This window comes from Neopsephotus bourkii, unplaced genomic scaffold, assembly GCF_033783945.1.
Source record: "Neopsephotus bourkii isolate Nb327-2 ecotype Australia unplaced genomic scaffold, CSIRO-AGI_Nbou_v1 NB_1292, whole genome shotgun sequence".
NCBI classification, from domain to species: Eukaryota; Metazoa; Chordata; class Aves; order Psittaciformes; family Psittacidae; genus Neopsephotus; species Neopsephotus bourkii.
This window is the reverse complement of record NW_026901776.1, coordinates 2,097,772-2,106,941: the sequence shown is the minus strand read 5'-3', so window position 1 is coordinate 2,106,941 and position 9,170 is coordinate 2,097,772. Positions and strand designations below refer to the sequence as shown.

General features: G+C 35.7%; 1 long non-coding RNA gene across 1 annotated transcript; it reads left to right on the top strand.

Moving 5' to 3' along the window:
- Positions 1-5,813: 5,813 nt before the first annotated feature.
- Positions 5,814-8,233, top strand: LOC133219010 (uncharacterized). Its single transcript, XR_009727326.1, has 3 exons — positions 5,814-5,892; positions 7,128-7,264; positions 7,821-8,233. It is a non-coding gene; the product is annotated as an uncharacterized LOC133219010 (long non-coding RNA).
- The last annotated feature ends 937 nt before the right edge of the window (positions 8,234-9,170 follow it).

Below are 9,170 nucleotides of genomic sequence, written 5' to 3'. Positions count from 1 at the left end.
CAAATGTACTATTAGTGCTGCAAACTATTATTTTAAGGGTTTTATGTATTCATTTTCCATCTGTTTTTCAGGGTTTAGAACAGTTTAGATAAGAATTAACAAATTAATGTAGGTGCTATAAAAATAAATTTATTACTACATTATAGCTATCTCTTTCATAGCTGAATTATATTTCATTGAGTTTATTTAAAATATGCACAGTAGAATCACTGCTATTAAGGTGCTCAGTTTTCCAGATTTTGTATTTCGCATGGTTTAAACCCAGCCAGACAGCTTGTCCACTCACTCCCCCCCGCTTCTTGCCCTCCCCTATTCTCGGAGGGACGGACAGGAGAATCAAAAAGAATGCAAATCCCACAGGTTGAGATAAGAACAGTTTAGTAACTAAGGTATAACACAAATCACTACTGCTACCACCAATGATAGTAATGATAAAGGAAATAACAAGGGAAGAGAATACACCACCTCATCACCAGCCAACCGATAACTCACCCCCCCCAGCCCGACCAAGCACTGACCGATACCTCCTCCAACCCCGCAGTGCCCCAGCCCTTCCGGGTAACTCCCAGTTCCCTCCTGGGCATGACGTGCTGTGGTATGGAATACCTTTTTGGTCAGTTTGGGTCAGGTGCCCTGTCTCTGCTTCCTCCTGGCTTCCCCTCCTCCCTGGCAGAGCATGAGGCTCACCAAGTCCTTGGCCAAACCAAAACATCATTTTTACCAGCCCGAAAGTCAAAACACAGCACTGCACCAGCTACCAAGAAGGAGAAAAAATGACTGCTACTGCTAAACCCAGGACAGTATTCTTGGATTTTTTTTTGTAACATGTGTTACATGTTAAGCAACTTAATGATGGTATAGCAATTATTTTGATTCATTTCAACTTGCACATGTTTATTTCTATAACCCATACTGATGTTGTCTATCATTTCATTCGTTGAGGACAGTGGCAAGTGAAGTCCATTATTCCAGACTTACAGGAAAATAAAAAGGAAGCTCTGAATTTAGCATTACATTTAACATACATATCAGATGTTAAATCCTACTTTTATTTACACTGTCTCAGTTTCAGAAGTTTTATCTATCCACAAAATGTAAAACATTTGGTTCCTGATGTATACTAAGGAAGATGTTCTAAAGATGTGGATATGATATGCTAAGAGCTTTCATGTAAACATGCTCTTCTCCTTTATGAAGAATGCACTCTAAGTTATAAACTAACAGTCAAACTTATGCAAGACAATGGAGGGAGACATTCATGCAAAGCAGAAATCACAGTTCATGTTAAAATTGTAGGGATAAGTGTTACAGTGCTTTAAAAATAATGTCTTCAAAGCAGTTGACTGAGCCAAAGTTACATGGGAAAAAAGCAAATACTGATAAATTTCATGGTTAACATGTGAGAAGCGATTTATGGGTCATGCATATTATATAGTATTTTACTAAGCAAATTAAATAACGAATAATACAAGAAATCACTGAAGGTTTAAATGGCTAATGGCTTGCACAAAACAAATATGTCAATTTCTTTGATAAAGAAGCACTTTACTGAGTATTATTTTCCTAAATGTGTGTAATATAACATATTGATGTATAACAGGGTAAATATGCATAGTAGTAGCTTTTCTTAAATCTAAACTTCAGTTTTATGTATTTTAATGGCTAAACAGCAAATATAGAGATGTGTCACTGGTTTCTTAGCTGAAATTTGCATTACAATTTGCTCCTTATAGTCTGCTTCCACTTCCAGTTAAATTTTCACTTTTCATTCTCTGTGGATTCCGGGAAATGAAAGTAAGCACTGGACTGCATTTCCCCTGGAAGAAAAACACACACAGGAAAAAACCCAACCAATGAACACACATACCTCCCAGTACAAACAAAAACAAACAAACAAACAAACAAAAACAACAAACCTATAGATTATTCATTGCAAATATACATATATATTTCTTTTGCAGTTATTTTGGAGAATAATAACTTGTAAAGATGCTAACAGTTAACATAAGGTCTCTTATTCACGATAGCCATCAAAGGAGTCATTCACATTAGTTTAGTTTGTTTTTCCACAGTGCAGCTAATATCTGTAGCTGTCTTCTAATATGGGGGGGGGGAAGCTGAGTTTGTCTAGACTGTAACACATAGAATGACAGATAGGGGTCCATTGAGCACTTCACAGTGTCCATAGTTTTAACTGACACAGCTTGGGACAAAATACAAAATAAAAGGCATAGACAGTAGATTGCCAGAACCTGAGATTGAGTCCTTTGTGATCAAGAACATAAAACTGCCTAAGATGTCATAGTTGTAGGATAAGTAATGAGGAAACACTAAATGATGGCTTTCCTGGGGAGTCCATCAGAACAGGAGCCTTTGCTAGCCACAGTTAATTACCTTGGGAGGATAATGTCTCTATCCAGTGGCTATACAGGACCATACAGATTTTGTCCTCATTAATCTAGTTATCATTTATGAATAAGCTTACCTCATTCCTATACTGTGAACTCATTACAGTAAGAGATATTTCACAGTGCTATAGGTGGGCTATAGCCATGGCTTTGTGCACACTGATTTGAATATTTCTCAATAAGAAACTTTAGTATTTATGATTATTTGAGCAAATTTAATATTTACAAAAACTATGCATGGAAGATTCAGCTAAATTAATATTTTTTTGCAAAAATTATAAACAGTAAGATAAAAGATATTTACACTATAGTGGTATCCTTGTTCACTTCACTACGTCATTGTCATATTAATGATATCCTTCAACAAAAAAAGTAGTCAGGTTTTGTCAAAACAACAATTTCTAAGACTTCAGTGTCCACGTCTTCAATGTTAGTTCTAACAAAAGACATTTTTCTGAAAAGAAGAAATATATAAAAGCATGAGTGGTTATGAGATAGATATTAGTAAAAAATTAGGTATTGGTAAAATATTTCAAATTGCTATAACACAGGAAGATTTCTTCTAAAAAAGTAGAGTCTTAAGATGGATGAGTTGAAAAAATAATACCCAAAGGTCACTGAGAATGAAAACAAATTATCTGGTTTGTAAGCATGGGATATCATGACAGTATGGTACTTGCCATCAGGTCAACAGCAAAAATATGAGTACGATGGTGCTACAAAACTTTGAGTAAGAGATCTGTTTCTTAGATAGTTTTCCAGAGTTGCGTATCAAGAATACTGCATGCAAAGCACACACACAACAAGAATATGTCAGGAAAAAATTAAAATTCACTGAGAGGAAAGGACTTTATTCTAATTTATATAAGTGGATCCTCTTAGCCACCTCCCCCTTCTTACACTCTATTAGTTTAAAAATTAAAGAACAAAAGGTTACAAGGAAAGTACCAGCTAATTAGCAATTCACAGTGCTCTGCATTTGTTCACTATTTTAGTCTCACCAGAGCAGAATATTTTCATTTTAGTAAAATATAAGCAGCAAGAAAAGGTTATGCTTTATGCATTTGCATAATATATGCATACTAAAGTTTTCATGGTGGCACACTTAATTGATTCAGCTGTACTAATGACGGTTTAATTTTTACATTCACAGTAGAGCCGCCACTAATCTTTTTGCCTCATAGCTGAGAACTAAAGCATTTAGTTCACTCCGAATGTTGGAAAAAATCTGATTGCATATGTACGTATAAAATAATTGGCTTATTTGAATGCTAATTGCCTTTAGGATTCTTGCTTCTCTAAAGATAGAAATCCAACCTTGGCTATGAATCGGTAATAAAGTAACTGGAATGTGGCTGTGAGTATAAACAAAGACATCAGTGAAAAAAACAAAAGCCATTAAAAGCTGACAGGATGTGGGAGGCCAGAGAACAAAATAGATTCAGCTAATATCACATTTGCTTTATGGTCTGAAATGGGTAATAACAGGAATATAGTTACTAATACACTGGGATCCTGGTCTTCTGATATCTTCAAAGATCAGGAGCCACTGGTATAAACACATGAAAGCGTGATAAATGGGTATCTTACTGTGTCTTGAGTTTAAAAGATGAATGTGTTCTCTTGTCTTTTCTCTCATTTCTCATCTGTAAACTGCTAGAACTGCAGTTTGGTCCTTTTTATATGTCTTATATTTAAGCTCAAGAAAGGACAATTCATTCAGCAGTCAGGATACCGGATGGTTTCTTGTTGAGAAGAGATCTGAGGTTATGCCTTTTATGCTGATGAACCTCAGTTTATTGTGTAAAATTTCCACTGTTTACAAAGAACATAGTTATTGCAGCAGACAGTGTCTCACAATCAGAAAGCACTATCCAAATCCATGGAGAACTTGGAGAAAAGACAACAGAACTCCTGAAACTGGATTCCCTTGTTTGTTGCCCAGAGGGGATGGAGAATCATTGCTGCAGGATGACTACTGTGAGTTCTGCAGCTAGATGAGTGTATCCCTGATTTCTTTTTTCTGGATTTCATGGTGTAAGTTTTCTGATTGTGGATGGATAAGGGAAAACATTTACCACTAAATATATCCAACAGTACTAAAAATTCAGAAACCCCTAGTTTAAAAGAGTAAGAAAAGTAAATGCCACTAGCAAAATATGAAAGCTTAAAAAACCCTTTTAAATAAACAGAGACAATGCTTAGAACTAATGTGTTGGGGTTTTTGATACATTATGAGTTTTACCTAGTTCTAAATTAATAATAAAGTAATCTCCTCTCTGTCAGAAGAGATTAAGCTGGCTCAGAAAAGCAGAGGGGACAGAGAAAGCTGCATAACTCTGAAGGTGTTTGCACCTGGAATATCATCAGCAGAAGCAATACAACTTCAGGAAGGCACTGAGTGCTTCCCTTGCTACTGTTTCCTCACCAGACTGTTGGTAATTATTGAAATCTCTGAGAATGTGTTTTATCAGTGAATTGAGTAGTCACAAATGCTTATTTATGAATTATAAGCAAAACCAATGAAAAAAATTACAAGAAAATTTATGTTCAAGACTTCAATCTGCACAAAAAATATTTGTGTGTCAAATACGAACATTTTAGGATTAATTTATTCAGTTATACTTTGGGAAGGCTTAAAGGTAGGAGAGGGAAAGCAAGTAACACCAGAACCTAAAACAATTTTGGCTTGGAATGCTTTAAGTCAGTAAAAAGCAAGAGAAAAATCACTGCTATAGTAAATTGTCTCGGACAGACACTTAACAAGCTCAGGTCACTTCACAGGTACTGTCTAAGCTATCTGTTTGTCTGGATGCTTTCTCTCAGCCTCTCTTTTTGGACTAAATATCTTTTAAAGTACTAGATTAAATAATTTTTGACACACGTATTTGAAATTAATTGTGCTAACTATAATCACATAGCATAGTATGCAGTCTCCCTTCTTCCATCTGTAGTGCTCATGTCATTAACCTCAATAAAAATGACTGCAGGAGAGCATTTTATAAGCTTCCAATTAATTTTATTCTGGAATAGCAAACAATTTTACATTCCAAAGATTTGTGAAATAGAAGTATTATACATAGCAATACAATCCATACCAATAGCCATACCAATACATAACAATAGCTACAGAGAGGGAAAAGGATGTAATGTTTTTACTGTTAGTCTATATGGACTTATATCTCTTCTGGCAAGTGCATGAGCTAGTTACAGGAAGCAATGAATAGCAGATTAGATTGTCTCAGTGATAGGTGGGGACATTGATCCATGGTCCCAGGCATTGCACCCTCCCTCAGTCATTTGTTGGCTGCTGGGTACAGCCACAGCAATGGGCAGCTCCTCTACTCTTCTGTGCCATAACTTCAATATTCTTAGTCACAAGGAGTGAACAAAGACACTGCATAGCTGGGTCTGCAGTGTGAAACCTAAAGCATGGCACTAGAAGAAAGGCACTAGGAGAGATTCAGTTTTCACAAGATAGCAAGTATTGCACTTCTGGATCACTTTTTTTCATTTCAAATACATCTAAATGTGTCCTTGACATTGTAAGAGTGACTTTATAGCTACCGATTACTAATAACATTGCTTGGTTTTTCAGTTAGAATTGATAAAACTAGGTACTTTGGGGAAAGTATGAACCTTATGAAACTTCATGAAATGAAACCTCCCTCCTTGGCCAGAGGCACTTTACAGCCTTAAAGACTCATGAGAATTTTCTCTGCTACATTTGTTACTGAGAACTGGAACAAACTATTCTGAGTATCAGGATAAACTGGCTATACTGGAAGACAGACTTCAATCCACTTAGTTAAAATGTTCTGGCACTTTAAGAGAATGTCTGACCACTTTGCCTTCAACTATGGTTTCATCTAATTACCAGGAGGCAACCTTTTTGCAGGCAGTCAAATAAAACAAGGTTCGTGCTTTGGCAATAAAACAGCACACTGTCTTGGATGAACTGTAGGTACTTCTGCTCACAGTAGTTTTTCCTAATGCTCTGGAAGTCAGAAGAATACCTAAAGTATGTGGGTGATTCTAAAGTACTTAGAAGCAGGGATTCTAAGCAATTCAAAATATTAATTGTTTAAATTAAGAGCTGAATAAAAAATTAATAAAGCCAGTGGGAGTTTCCTCAAATCAAATTAACAAAGTTTTAATTAGTTCCTAATTTAGTCTCTTTGAACAAATAGTGGGGTTTTTCCTTATTATTTTTTCCCGTTTCTTCCAAATTACTATTTTTCTTATCCACACAAAAGACAAGAATAAGATAATGCAGCATACTTACTATTCATCAGAAAGGAGAAAAATGTTACAGCTCTATTTGAAATTTTGTTTTCATTGCAAATTATGAGAGCTTGTTCCTTTTATATATCCTCGGGAAAACCGGTGTATTTCACAATAACATTTATTATTAGAAAGCTTATCAGGGATTTATAATTTGTGACAAAATACTTCTAAAAAGCATCTCAATAGATGGCAACTTTGCAGTGCTAAAGAACTTTGCTCATTAAAGAAATTGATTTCCAGCAAAATGTCTTAGGATAATTTAAAAAAAAAAAATAATTTAGTTCTCCTAATAAATAGTCAGTGTTTTTGAATGCCTGGAAAATTTGCTGTGGTACCCACAAAAAGTATCTCCTTTGTTCCTTTGGTAATAATGCTAAAATATTGGACACTTCCTCCAAGGGTAACAGTCCAATACCAGCCCTGTCTTTTCAGCTGGACACATGGGTGGCAAGGCCTTACCTTTCTCTGGAGGGTGATGGAAGAGCTGTTGAAGCCAGTCCTCCAGCAACTCATTCCATGCCACACACTGCAACCTTGGAGGGCTCTATATCCAGGAGAATATGAGGAAGGTACAGAAGGGCTTAAATCCCTTTTTCTGTTTGGGGAAAACACCCAGCACTGTGAGGGAGGCAGATGAGGGCACATTGCTTACATATACTTCTGATTCATGTGTTTTAAGTTGGTGAGAACTTTGGAGTGATTTAGGTTAGAATTTCTTGACTTTAGCCCACATGCCACTTACATGGACTTGGTTGTTTGGATCAACATTTTATCCTACAGGAATAAGAATCCCCTAGGTTTCCTATTCCCTTGCTTCAAATGACTCAGCAAGAAAAAAAGCACAATACTACATAACTCATTGGTCATGAGTACTTTGTGCTACTGTAACTGAAGTACATCTGCCCTCACAGATAAAACAGGCTTCACAAATTCAATTTTGATGTCACTTGTTCTCTTTAATGTTACCTCCTCTACATATTAATATCATTCTCTGGTAGTGATTCCAATTACACATTTAAAAGGTGACCTGTAAAAAGAGCCTGTCAGCAACTTTCATATTACTTTCAGGGTTTAAACATTCACGTGGGTTAGAACATTTAATTTCATTTGGTTTCTGACTTCTAGCAACCACCTCTTTCTCCAAAGACAGATGAGCAAGTCCAACTGTTTACTCATTCATGTGGGCTGACAAGTGGGCCTATGGAGCCCTGTCTTCAAAAGGCACCTTCAGGAAGGTGTAGTGCTGAGCACAAATGATACCTACATAAACAAGACTACCCTTGTGGTAAGGGTGTTCTCCAGCTGTAATATATTGCCGCTTGCTTCAACAATCTTTTCTAAACCAGGGAACAAGTTTTGATGATTAAATTTTTATTCCTCTAATTTTGACCCAGCTGTAAAAAAACATAATAAACTGTTCTTCCTTAATGACTGCTGGGATTGCCTAATAAATCTAATGGTTAAATGAAGAGTTTTCCCTGGATCATCCTTACAACTCTTTCCTGAAGCAAATCACAGACCGTTTTAATTGGAGATGGAGACAAGAAAACAAGGCTAAAAACTCAAGAAAAACTAGAGTAATAAAATTAGGATGCATGGGAATGTAGATGTTAGCTGGAATATAAACATTTTTGAAAGTACATAAAGTATGCTATAGAGCATAGGAAAAGGACGCCTAAGATGATGGCAACAATGTTACCTTCAAAATTCAAAAACTCAGGAGTTTAGATTCAGTGTTTACCTTATAGTTAAACATCTGTGACCATCATTATGTATTCAAAACTGGAATTGTTGAATTGATGCATAAGGATTCAGAAAATAAAATAAAATAAAAAAATATTCTGTAGAAGGAAAAGGGGATCAGTTCTCAAAATTCATCATATTCTGGAGTTTTTTGGACATATATTCCTCTCTCTACTATATACATACAAAAATGAAATAGAGATCACTGCCTTCTATGCCATCTATTCAAAGTAGCTCTTGCTGTTACATGGTACCAAGAGATTCCTGTCAAAAAAAAAACAAAACCAAAAACAAGACAAAAAAAAAAAGCCCCCAAACAAACAAAAACATTTTGAAAGGATAGATAATTCAGCCAGTAAAGCTCTTGCAAATGGGTGTCTCTATTGTGTGTCACTGTATGAAACCATGTGCTGGATTAAGAACCAAGAATCTGCATTTTATTGTTAATCGCTTTTATTGTTAAAAAAACTTTTGGCTTTTATCATGAATATTTATGTCTCACTTTATAAACACACTCAAATGCTGCCTACCTGACTTGGTAATGAAGTAGACTCTGTTTTCTTCCCTGAAATGTCCTTTCTGCTTTTTACTGCATGAGCTGTAACTCTTCAAAATCCAGTTTAAAGTTCAGACAGTATCTACCAAACATGCTTCAAATAACAGTAATTTCACTGTAATTAGGGAGTTTTATAAGAAGTTGCTTGTGTTAAACCTGATATGCAATCAAACACT